General features: G+C 42.3%; 1 long non-coding RNA gene across 1 annotated transcript; it reads right to left on the bottom strand.

The window, feature by feature from the left end:
• Positions 1 to 418: 418 nt before the first annotated feature.
• LOC149029119 (uncharacterized) lies at positions 419 to 1,991 on the bottom strand. Its single transcript, XR_016172356.1, has 3 exons — positions 1,796 to 1,991; positions 1,477 to 1,579; positions 419 to 992 (listed from the first exon to the last, which is right to left on the bottom strand). It is a non-coding gene; the product is annotated as an uncharacterized LOC149029119 (long non-coding RNA).
• Positions 1,992 to 12,418: the final 10,427 nt, after the last annotated feature.

A 12,418-nucleotide genomic window follows, 5' to 3' on the forward strand; every position in this document is an offset into this window, starting at 1 on the left:
GGGCAGTCTCATCACTCTTCCCTCACGGCACTTAAGCACGTCTGTTGGGTTCTCCCGCGGTTGTTGGGTAAAGTCTCATCGAGCCATGGTTGGGGATTAAGTCACCACTCTCTCACATCACCATTGGCATAAGATCCGGCGCGTGTCGTGGACAAACCTAAGCCCGGTGCGGGGTCATACGATCTCGTACTACAATGGTCCGGATATCTCCCCTCACGCCTAGTGCTCTGTTGGTTCAATACCTTCCCACCTATGAATGTAATCCTCAACGGGAGGCATCTGTTGGATTACATCCCTTAACCCAGTGATCATCCACATATAATAGACAGGATGATCTCCATGTCCTCTCACGGGTCGTTTCACCGGTCTTGAGTGCCCATGAGCCCTTATCTCGTTATATGCAACCCTACCTCTCAATGATGATAGTGGGCCTGCTCGATACAGGACCCAGCCACTACCATCACGGGTTAACCGGCTTCAATACCCCTGCCGGAAGAGTAGTAGTACTCAAGAGGTCACCTAGCCCAACACTTCTAGACATGCCCTAAATATGCCAACCAGTAGTTAGGGAAAGCGCCAAGGGCACCATAGGAATGCGTCCCATACCGCCTCCTCTGGTATCCTATGGCAGAAATGCCAAAAGGGCATTCCCCATTCTCCAACCACAACTAAGCAATCATATAACTAGGGCGATGGGCGAACCCACAACCCAAACAGATAATACAAGGTAGAAGAAATAATAATATTTCTCTTCTCCCTTCACATACATTCACATTCCATATCATAACAACATTAATATATTTCACAGCAAGAGGCAACATCATAAGTAATAATGATAAACATATATTATGACAATTCATATTTATCAAAAGATATAAAACAACAACAATCAATTCAATATAATGGGTTGGTTATTCCTCACCTTTTACTTTGGTATTTCTCCACAGATCAATATCTCTTCCCACAAGGAAATAAACTTTGGGTAATTTATCCTAATCATGCAAAAGGATTAACCAAATAAAAATAAGAATTAATTTGGGTTTAGTAAAATATGTAAAAATATTCCCATAACAACCCCAAATAGAACTCTAGGTTTTAACTCACCCTTTTAACCTAAATCGGCTAAAAGTTATAATTTTGTCTTTAATTGAAGTCGAAATGAAATGAAATTGTGGGGAAAAATTAATTGGAAATAAAGAGATCACAAGGGTATTCTCAATTTAATTTAATTTGACCTAAATCACAGTGCCCCAAATTGGCTCTCATAAATCACCCGTGGGTAACCTAGAGAGTCAAAATGAATCACCCTTATCATGGGATTGCACCAATAACTCATTTATTAGAAAGCGACATTAAAATGAAAATTGAGAAATAAGCTATCAACCTAAACATGCTTCCCTTTCAAGATTCCTCAAAAGGGAAGGAGAGAAAATACTCACAAAATTGTGAGTAAGAGAAGGATTAAATAAAACTAACCTTTCTTGAAATTTTCTTGAAGATTCGAATCACAGAATGCCTCCGGAAGAATGGAAATCGCCCCCTCTTTCGTTTCTCCTCTTCCCGCAGCCTCAAAGTCGTTCTTGTAAAATAAAAATGTGGCTACGGATGAGTTAAAACATAAAATAGGGTTTAAGAATTCGAAATTCCGTTTTTGCCCCTAAATAGAAAATAGGGTGGGGGATTGGTTCACCCAACCTGCCCAACTTTCTGTCCATGGTTGGACCCCCAAACGGACTCGGAATTCAGTGAATTTTAGCTCGTTGGAAAGGTATTTCGACGATCTTCGATTTGATACCTTATTTGTCTCCATTGGATTATCCATCGCCGATTTACGAATATGCCAAAACCGCCTTTTAACACCATCGTGATGAATCTTCTCTCTTCTTTTAAACTCCATGAGAGTTATCAAATCATCACTAGGTTCATCCACGATCATTTGGTCCTCCTCCGAACCTTCGGGCTCAACTCGAATGGTCCACAGTTGTTGCCGACTCAAGGCCCGGGTTCGCGGTCCTGAAACCATAGGTTAACGGGTAAAAAAAAAAACACCAAAACAAAAAACAACCCCCCCCCCCCCCACAACACAAAAAAAACCACCCCACAGAAAAAAACCCCCCCCCCCCCCCCCCCCCCCCTTAAACCCCCGCACGAGTGTTCGGGAATCTGAATGATCGAGATTGATTCAAAATCAACGATCGAGATTGAAAGACGTTTTAAAAGTTTGAACTCACGAATCCGAAATAAGCGTTTGGAAACCGTCGCTTGGATGACGTGAGCCACAATAGATCGACTGCAAGGAGACACGTGGCCTTACACTCACAACGCTCGAGGAAAAGTGACCACCGCATTAAATGTGATATGACATTTAATGAAGCACGCAGAGATTATCGCCTGACGAAGAACCCAGTTAAAAACCAAGCCCTCGGGATCGACCGAACGCTTGGTCTAGGGGGCTCGTGATACGGAGAAATTATGATCAAACTGGGTTCATACCTGGTCCGACCCTCGACCCCGGTTGAGACGGAGGGAACCGACTCGCTCCCGAGTGAACCAGATCCAGAAGATGGCTTGCTGAAGAAGAAAGCTTATTCGGCTGCAAGCGTGCCCTAATCCTACTTACGAATTAGGGTAATTACCCTAATGATGGCAGACTCGAATTGACGGCTGCGGATAATCATTATTGAAGGGATAATCGTCACATAACCTAAAGGTTATCTCAGGAGTCCTCTACTAGTCCAAACTAGTAGAAGTTTATTGCTCAACAGATCTAACTATTAAAATCCAACGACTACCCGAAAAAGGCTCAAGTGCATCCAACGAAGGAGATTCTAAGGTACACTCTATATAAACCTCACTACCATACGAGGTGAGGGGACCGAAAACACACAATTTGAGACTCAGGTTCAGATACATACTGATAGACTTAAACTATCAGCGCCCTGCTATCTAGATCATCTTTCCCAGTTCTTCATTCCTTAGCTCTGTGCTTCTAGCAGAGCCGTTTGTGATTAAGTTCATCAACTGGCTTAGCCTTCGGAGGTGGACTCCCGACCCCAGCGGTCGGGCCACATCTGACGCTTTCGTTTTGCAGGTCATTACGAGGAGATCTAAGGGCTGAGCAGATTTTGGACGCATCAGGCGTTTTGCTAGACCTACTCCTTATCCTGCACCCGCCTTTCAGCCGAGAAATTTTGGTCAGAATCCTAATTCCCTTCCTGTGAGCTATTATGGTCAGTCCAGTGGAGCCAGACCTCAGGGAGCTACTTATTCTCCTAGGCCTGGGATGGTGAATCCTAGACCAGCTTATCAGAGACCTCCTCCTGCTGCAGCTCCTATTGGACCGAAAGATACTACTTGCTTCCTCTGCAAGCAAGCAGGCCATTATGCTCGTTCCTGCCCCAAGAAGTATGTGCAACCTCAAGCTCCTGTAGTGAAGAGTACTCCTGCTGCTACTTCTGCCCCTCCCTCTGGCAGAGTGTTTAGCATATCTGGTACCGAGCAAGACCCCTGTCACGATGTTGTAACAGGTACTCAGTTAGCAGCTTCTCTTCCCGCATTTGTATTATTTGATACGGGTGCATCACATTCATTCATATCATCTACTTTTGCCTTCAGAACTAACTTGACACCTCGATGTTTATCTAGTCATTTATCTATTTGTACCCCCATTGGGTCTGCTGTTAAACTAGATAAAGTGTTAGAAGATTGTTCTGTTTTGATTTGTGGAAGGAATCTGAAGGCAAACCTTGTATTGTTTGACATGAGAGATTTTGATGTAATCTTGGGAATCGACTGGTTGACCTTCTACAATGTCGTGATCTTATGCTCCTCAAAGAAGATTCAATTCAGTGTAGAAGAGAATTCAGTTTTCGAATTTCAAGGAGAGAAGGGAAGATTTAGCAAGAAGACCTTGTCCACTCTAATGCAAGTCCATGCCTTTTTGGGAGATGCTTCGTCTGGAAGCAAGGTCAGAGAGAAGAAGAGACTTGAAGAAGTTAGAGTTGTTAGTGAATTCCCTGATGTTTTTCCGGATGACTTGTCAAGTTTGCCTCCTGATAGGGAAGTTGAGTTTTCTATAGACTTAATTCCTGGAGCGGCTCCTATATCCAAGGCCCCTTCCAGAATGGCACCTACCGAACTCGAAGAGCTGCAAACTCAATTAAATGAACTCTTAGAGAGAGGTTTCATGCAGCCAAGTGTGTCGCCTTGGGGAGCCCCAGTCTTGTTTGTAAAGAAGAAAGATGGTAGTATGCGTCTGTGCATTGACTACCGGGAATTGAACAAGCTGACAATCAAGAACAGATACCCTTTGCCTCGGATTGATGACCTTTTTGATCAGTTGAAGGGTGCTGCTGTCTTTTCAAAGATTGATTTGAGATCGGGATATCACCAGCTGAAGGTGAAGTCAAGTGACATCCTTAAGACAGCGTTCGGAACAAGGTACGAACATTATGAATTTAAAGTGATGCCTTTCGGCTTAACTAATGCCCCTGCCGTGTTCATGGACCTCATGAACCGAGTATTTCACGATGTACTCGATAGATTTGTAATCATTTTCATTGATGACATCTTGATTTACTCAAAGAATGAGGAAGAGCATGCGGAGCACCTGAACTGCACGTTGCAAAGGTTGAGAGAAAAGAAACTCTATGCTAAATTTAGCAAGTGTGACTTCTGGCTCTCAAGTGTAGTATCTCTTGGCCATGTTGTTTCAGCCGAGGGTATTCGTGTTGACCCAGAGAAAGTCCAAACTGTTACTGATTGGGAAAGACCGAAGACCGTGATTGTGATAAGAAGTTTTCTTGGATTAGCAGGATACTACCGGAGATTCATTGAAAACTTTTCTAGGTTGGCTGCCCCTATGACTAAGCTAACTAGAAAAGAAGAGAAGTTTGTCTGGACCGATTCTTGTGAGAAGAACTTCGAAGAGCTGAAAGTTAGATTGACAAGCGCCCCGGTTCTGACTATACCTGATAGTTCCGGTGGATTGACGGTCTACACTGATGCTTCTAAAATCGGTTTGGGCTGCGTGTTGATGCAACACAGAAAGGTAGTGGCTTATGCCTCTCGACAACTAAAGGATTATGAGCGGAACTACCCCACTCATGACTTAGAGCTTGCAGCTGTTGTATTTGCTTTGAAAATTTGGAGACACTATCTATACGGTGAGAAGATCGCCATCTTTACGAATCATAAAAGTTTGAAATACTTCTTCACCTAGAAGGAGCTGAATATGAGACAGAGAAGATGGTTGGAGTTGGTCTCTGACTATGATTGTGACATCCAGTACCACCCGGGTAAAGCAAATGTAGTGGCAGATGCTCTTAGTAGAAAGAGTCAAAGAAAAGAGTTGGATTTAAATGCTTTGAGTCGGCCTTTGTTGTCCTCAATGGAAATATTTGGTTTGGAAGTGGTCCCTAAGGGTTCGGATTGTATTCTCTATGCCATGACTGCAAGATCCTCCCTTAGAGATAGAATTGTTGCCTAGCAAAGTTCTGATCAAGAGTTGAAAGAGAAGATTGATAAAATTCCCTCGAATTCAGAAATGGACCCTGCTTTTAGTACATCTATGGATGGTACCTTATTGTTTAGAGGTAGACTCTGTGTGCCCGCTGTTGATGAAATCAAGAAGGAAATATTGAAAGAAGCACACCAGTCCATCTTTACAGTACACCCTGGAAGTACCAAAATGTACAAGGACTTAAGGGAACATTTTTGGTGGAATGGTTTGAAAGCAGACGTTGAAGGCTTTGTTGCTAGGTGTGAAACTTGCCAACGTGTGAAAGCTGTTCGCCAACCCCCATCTGGATTACTTCAGCCCCTTCCTATTCCTAGTTGGAAGTGGGAAGATATCTCAATGGACTTTGTGACTAGCTTGCCGCAGACGAGTAAGGGAAACGACACTGTGTGGGTGATTGTTGATAGGTTGACTAAATCAGCCCATTTCATTCCTATGAAGATCACCTACTCTTTGGATAAGCTAGCTAGACTTTATGTGGACAATGTAGTTCGTCTACACGGAGTGCCAGTGAGTATTGTTTCGGACCGGATCCTAGGTTCACCTCAAGGTTTTGGAATGGACTGCAGAAAGCCTTGGGAACCCAATTGAATCTGAGTACAGCTCATCACCCACAGTCTAATGGACAATCTGAGCGGACAATTCATATTCTTGAAGACAAGCTTAGGTCTTGTGTGGTTGACATGGGTGGAAATTGGGATGAACACCTAGCCTTAGTCGAGTTTGCCTATAACAACAGTTATCAAGCAACAATAGGCATGGCTCCGTTTAAGGCTTTGTATGGTAACACTTGTAGAACGCCCTTGTATTGGACTGAGACTGGTGAAAGAAAAGTCTTAGGTCGGAGATGATTGAAGCTACTAGTGATATGGTTGACGTGATTCGGGAAAGGATCAAGTCTGCTCAATCTAGACAGAAGTCGTATGCCGACAAGAGAAGAACCGACTTAGAATTTCCAATTGGAGAGAAAGTTTTCCTTAAAGTATCACCTATGAAAGAGGTGATGAGATTCAATGTGAAAGGAAAGCTTAGTCCCCGCTTCATTGGACCTTTTGAGATTCTGGAAAGGGTTGGACCTGTAGCATACCGCTTGGCCTTGCCTCCATCACTTGCTGGAGTTCACAATGTGTTCCATATTTCAATGCTTCGGAAATACCTAGAAAACCCGGAGCACATACTACAGCAAGCACCCGAAGGACTTAGTGCCGATCTTTCTTACGATGAAGGACCAGCCGAGATCCTAGATAGAAAGGACAAGCAGTTGCAGAATCGCACCATTCCTCTGGTGAAGATTCTATGGAAAAACCATACCCCTGAAGAAGCTTCATGGGAGAAAGAAGAAGACATGAAGGAGAAGTTTCCTCATCTTTTTGGAAGCACAGGTACGCTTTCAATTTCGAGGACGAAATTCTTTTAAGGGGGGAGAATGTAATATCCAGCCCTATTCTAACCTTGACCCTTACCCTGATCCACTGTTGTATTCAGGTCCGAAGACCCGAAGCGGTGGAAGAAGAGATTTATGGAACATTCTGATTGATGATCATGATTCGGAGACCGAGCCCATGGACATTGACAATGATACCCCTTGCTTAAATGCATTGTCAGTGTTTAAGGAAAGTCTGCGCATCAGAGAAGATTAATATGGTTGATGTACCAAATGACCTCCTGTGCACAATCCGAAGGTATTCCCCGAAACTAGACTTCTTGATTGAATTGTGGAAGAAAACCTCACTCAATTTGACCTTGTATAGCTTTTCAAATCCCTACTTGAAGTTGTTGTTCTAAACTTGAGTTTTCTGCTGGAAATATTTTGGTCGATCCTTTTGGTCGATACCATCAACCAAGGACCATCGACCAAAATATCCTAGTCTGCCAAGTTAATGATTCCATGGAATATTCCTTTTCTATTTAATATGACCTCGAGCCTTGAGCCTTTTGCAATCATTTTCTCACCTGGAAACGTGGGGAGAGCTTCCCAAAGCAGCTCCTTGGTTAGTGTGAAGGGTACCTCATCAAAGACACTTAGTTTATCATTGATTCTTGTCTTCATCTTCCACACTAAGGTATGACTCCTCATTCCACTCTCTACCCTACCATTTTCTACTCCTTTTTATTGTCACCTTGCTGATGAGACATTTGGAATGGTGCTGCAACCTTGCAACCACCACTCCAAGTGCCTACTCATGTTCAATCCATGATTTCCTTAGCTATTCATTGATGCTATGCTTCTATCTCATGCCTAACATATGTATTCCATGATTTACCTATTAACATCATGCCATTTGATATCAAACTGAGCTATAGAGTGTATTATGTTCATGTTTCACATTGCCATATGATTCCATCGAATTTCTATTAGTTCCTATAACTATTGCATGCTATTCCTCATCAATGCAATCAATTCCAACTCATGCCATGATGTTTATCACTTGAACTTGATAGCTCAAATTGGGGCTTTTTAATTAGACCATTGGATTGTGTTAATTCCTTGATTTATAGTGTCCTACTACTGTTGTTAAGTATGCCTCCAAGTTTCAGATTGATCCGAAAACCGAAAAACTCATTTCGGACCAAAATCCCCAAAATCCACTATTCTGTCCCGAAGACAATTTTGGTCGATCCTTTTGGTCGATACCATCGACCAAGACCATCGACCAAAGTTGTTGCTTGACAAACAACCTTGGTCGGTCTTGACCCAAATGACATCCGATCTTCCCGACTTCTTTTTTAACTTATTATTGATGTTTGTTTAGGGCCTTAACAATTCTATTGGACTATTCTTGGTATTCTCAATTCATCATCAATTCATCCAAGGTAAGGATGGTTATATCCATAAACATATAAGTCATCAAATATTGAACTGTGCTTTATTTAAAGAATGAAATCCCTAAATTTCCATTCAATCATTATGAGACTGTTACATATGTGTTAGAACAGTAGCATTTAAATCCTTATACTCTTGTTGTGTTACTTTATCATTTTGATTTGCTTATTTTTATAATGATTCGTTTCAATATCATGATTTGATTACTATTATGAATATGCATTGGATGCATGAGAAATGATGAGATTGGATGTGTGATTGCTTACGTATGACTTGGGATTTGGGGGGTGTCCTACTGACACTTTTGTCCTTGGGCATCGGAGGGAATAGTATGGGATGTTCTCCGATGGTGCCTATCGACACTCTCCCGAGTTATTGGATGACATACATAGGATTGTCTAGTTGTGTGGCTAGGTTCATCCTTGTCGTGTCAGACCCGAATCGGAAGGGCATTGAGACCGAACAACCCGTGGTAGTTTATGGTTGTATGGGCTCTCAAGGCCGGTAGCCAATCCGGTAGGCGACATAAACCATGCTACGGATACCTGAAAGGGGCCATTTATTGGTAGAGTCGCATATGGATAGACTTGGGCTCACGGGCGCTCAAGACCGGTAACCAATCCGTGAGAGGACGTGAGAGCTTCCCGTTTACTATATGTGGATGACCAATAGGGTTGATGAGTCCGAAATCCGGGATTTCGCTGACTCTAGTGTGAAGGATACCGGAAAGGATCGCCGGGGGCGAGGAATGGACGTATCTGAATCTGACTTGACTGACTGAGTAGATGACTTGCATTGGGCTAGGCTTTACTGTGACATGCGCTAGTACTTGACCAAATGGTGATGTGAGAGAGCGGTGACCGATCCCCTTACCATGGTTTTTTGATGACTTTACCGATCTTCCCCGGGCATTCCCAAGATATGGAAATGGGAGAGTGACTGACGACCCAGAGAAGTACGGTGCTATGACTTAAAGCATGTCTACCTTAGAGACCAACATTCATAGAGTTAGGCTCATATCTGCATAATATGTTCCAAATCACATTGCATTATTATATGTCCTAAATGTGTATGATTTCTAATTATGGAATAACTTCCTTGCTGAGTTCTTCGAACTCATTCATTTTGTGCAAATGTTTTAGATTACATTCCAGGTACCGAAGATTACAATGGCACCTCCTATGAGGCGGGCTATGATTCCACATACTACCCTCCGGGTAGTGGCGTCGGTGAGGATCCGTATATTGGAGCCGAGGAGGATTACTATCCGCACTAGGGTTAGCCCCACAGTTGTGCGGGAGCGGCAGCGCTGGGTTTACTTCATCCATACTGTTGAGGAGACTACCATTAGTATAGAAGAAGCCCTAGCATAGTGCCCCATTCCCCTAGTGTATTTGTGGAACCTTGGATATTGTAATTAACTTGTCTTTGAATTATTCTGGTGACATTCGGATATGTAACTAACTTGATTTACTTCTTTTCCGTTGCTCTGAGAGGGTGGCTACCACACCTTCTCACCCTTTAGGATTTTGATCACACTCTATTATTATCTATATTCCGCACTCTGATTTAGTTAATCTTATCTTATTCATGATACTTAGTATTAACTATTTTTACCATTGATTATTACTGTTCATGATTGTGTTACCGTGTATGTGGGAGGCATGGACCTCAGATCATTGATCCTTGGAGTGTGGATCACATCCCGGGTATTCCAAATGCGGTACCGGCTGGGTGGATGTGACAGAAACTCCGGCAGAAACTCCCACCAGGCCCGGCTCCTCTTCTAGTCATTGGTAATCTATTCTCCCTTCTCTAACCTACTCCAAATTGCTCCTACTTTTGCTGCTGAGGTTAGGAAGAAGGTGCTGCAACGTTGCAACCACCCCTTCTACAACCTCTTTTGTTTTGAATAAACCCTTTCATATCATATTCATGCTATGATTATTATGCATAATGTTCTTGCCTTCTTACTATGATTTTCTTCATAAAAACATGAATCCTTTGCCTAATCTGATTTCTTTAAATAGGGCTGATTATATGTTAGTATGTACTCTAATTTACTGCCCATCATTTCCCTAATTCGATTCCTAAGTTCTCTTGCAATTGTAATGGTTTTCATTGAAGAACATGGGTCTTGCAAGTTTGAACCTAGGACCTCAAATTGGGGGTTTTTCAATCCGACCATTGGATCATGTTAATTCTTGCTATGTAGTCTCCTGCTACTGTTCTTAAGCATCCCTCCAAGTTTCATATCGATCCGAGACCCGGAAGACCCATTTTGAGCCAAAACCCAAAAATCCCATTTTGCTATCCAAGACTCAGTTGGTCGATACTATTGGTCGATACCATCAACCCAATGTATCAACCAACAAGGTTGCTGTCAAAAACTTTTACCCAGTTTTGATCCGTTCGACCTCCGATTGTTTTGATTTCTTATCTAATCCTTCATGTATGTTTGTTTAGGGCTTTAAGACTATAATTGGACCATTCTCTTGTGACTTCGGATCATCTTCTTCACAATTTGAGGTAAGGACGGTTATTGCCATATAACATAGACTGTATGACTTTTACACTATTGTTGGTAACTTAGTAGACTTAACTTATTAATTGATTTTAGACATCATATGATTATTGTAGTTACCTTATGATAGTAACACCATGCTTAATTACTTGATTTATCATGTTTACTTATTCTTGTCATTTATTTATATACTGTATTATGAGATGTTATGACATGTTTTCAATATGATAATGTATTGTTGATATGTAATGGATGGAAATAAGCATGTGATTGCTTAGGTATGATTTGGGATTGGGGAGTGCCCTACTGGTACTTCTGTCCTTGGACATCGGAGGGAATAGTATGGGATGTTCTCCGAAGATGCCCATCGATGCTTTCCTGGATCATTGGATGACATACATAGAACTTGTCTAGATGTATGGCTAGGATGTCCCTGTCATATCATACCCGAATCAAAAGGGCATTGAGACCGAACGACCCGTGGTAGTAGTGTGGATTTGTGGGCGCTCAAGACCTGTAACCACTCTGTGAGAGGACATGAATTGCATTGCGGTTACCCAAAAGGGGCCATTTATTGGTAGGGTTGCAAATGGCTAGACTTGGGCTCACGGGCGCTCAAGACTAGTGAAATGATCCGTGAGGGGACGTGAGAGCTTCCCGTCTACTATTTGTGGATGACCAATAGGGTTGATGAGTCCGGTGAGTAATATCCGTGACTCTAGTGTGAAGGATACCGGAAAGGATCCCGAGAGGGGAGGAATGGACGTATCTGGAACTGACATGATATGACTAGGTAGATGAGTTTCATTGGGCTAGGCATTACCTGGACATGCGCCAATACTTAGACCAAATGGTGATGTGAGAGAGTGGTGACCGAAACCCTCAACCATGGATTTGTCCAAGAGGGATGCAGGACCCAATTTCCCCCGGTGATGAGTGACTAAGACTACCTAAAGAAGTATGGTGCTATGACTTAAAGCATGTCTACCATAGAGACCAGCATACTTAGAGTTAGAATCATATTTGCATCTTATGTCTCATATCATCTGCATCATTTCATGATTGATATCATATGGCTTATGTATTATGGAATAACTTTCCTTGCTGAGTTCTTTTGAACTCACTCCTTTTTGCAACATATTTTGTTAGACTTTTCTGCAGGTACTACTGCTGTTGACTATGACGGTCAACACTTGGAGGACTAAGTTGGTGACTCATACCACTCTGGCTACGGTGACTACATCGGTGAAGGCTATCAGTTCAAGACTCATATTTGTCAGGAGTAGACCCGGCCTGGCTTAATTTCTTATGATTATGTTATTAAGGAGACATTGTATAAGTTAGAAGAAACTATAACTTAGTTGCTTACCTTGTTATTTCCCTTCTTTGGAAATCTGGTTGTAACCTTTACCTTATTTCGATCTACCTTCCGCACACGTTGTAGAGTATATTTCCGCTATACTCTATAGTTGTCTTTTGATTTGGTACTTGTTATTCCGCACTCTGATGTTCTTTGTGATCCTTTTGTGATCATTTCCTAACTTTTATTATT

The sequence above is a fragment of the Hakea prostrata genome, chromosome 1 (genome assembly GCF_041222555.1).
Source record: "Hakea prostrata isolate BN-2017 chromosome 1, UWA_Hpros_2, whole genome shotgun sequence".
In the NCBI taxonomy this organism is placed as follows: Eukaryota; Viridiplantae; Streptophyta; class Magnoliopsida; order Proteales; family Proteaceae; genus Hakea; species Hakea prostrata.